This window comes from Schistocerca gregaria, chromosome 10 (assembly GCF_023897955.1).
Source record: "Schistocerca gregaria isolate iqSchGreg1 chromosome 10, iqSchGreg1.2, whole genome shotgun sequence".
Taxonomy (NCBI): domain Eukaryota; kingdom Metazoa; phylum Arthropoda; class Insecta; order Orthoptera; family Acrididae; genus Schistocerca; species Schistocerca gregaria.
The window spans coordinates 22,773,797-22,774,626 of NC_064929.1; positions in this window are offsets into that span (position 1 = coordinate 22,773,797).

The following is an 830-nucleotide window of genomic DNA, read 5'->3' on the forward strand; positions in this document are numbered from 1 at the left end:
GCAAGATGTTGCAAAGCCAGCGTCACAGACTGATATGATGTATACTGACGTAAGGAGAGCAAGATGTAAGTGTGGGGACCGGCTGTTATCGAGGTGTCATCGAGTGCAGATCTGTCTTAGGTATCGCGGCTTAACCTCATTGAAGTCTAGAGGGTGGACAACACGTTGGTCTTACTCAGAGCGGTGTCCGAATTCTATTTTCGACGTTATACGTGCCACTTTCATTTTGGCCACTACGATTCGATACAGAATGCACGAAACCTGAAAGGCACCCTAACGGATACATAGAGAGTAGTGTTTGTCTGCTGAATAATGGGAGTGCAAGGGTCTGTGTCGTCTATATGGCTGTATGTAGCACCATTAGTCTTCGGGGTGGGTGGGCGGTCGTAGCTCAGATGGTAGAGCGCTCGCTTAGTATGCGAGAGGTACTGGGATCAATACCCAGTGCCTCCAGAATTTTCAACACACCTACATGCGCACCTTGATATGCAAGTGGAATAATTCACGACCAGCAGATGTGTCTAGGAAGATACAAGCGAATGATTAGCATCCACAATTGACAAGCGTGCTGTTATTTGTGCGCAGGAAGCACCCTCCTCCCACGCCTACACTTAATTTAGAAACAGTACAAGTGGTCCCGTAAGATTCTCAAGCCTATGTCGGAGAGATCTGCCTTGCGCCGAGTTCACGTAAATCCCACTGCACATTCCTATTCTTTGCGTGCAGTCAGCTGCTACTGGTGTTGCTAGTTGTGACTGCTGATAACAGATGCCGTAGCAATCAATTCATGGAGTGAGTTGTATGTTTTGCGATAGTCTGTCTCTGACAAG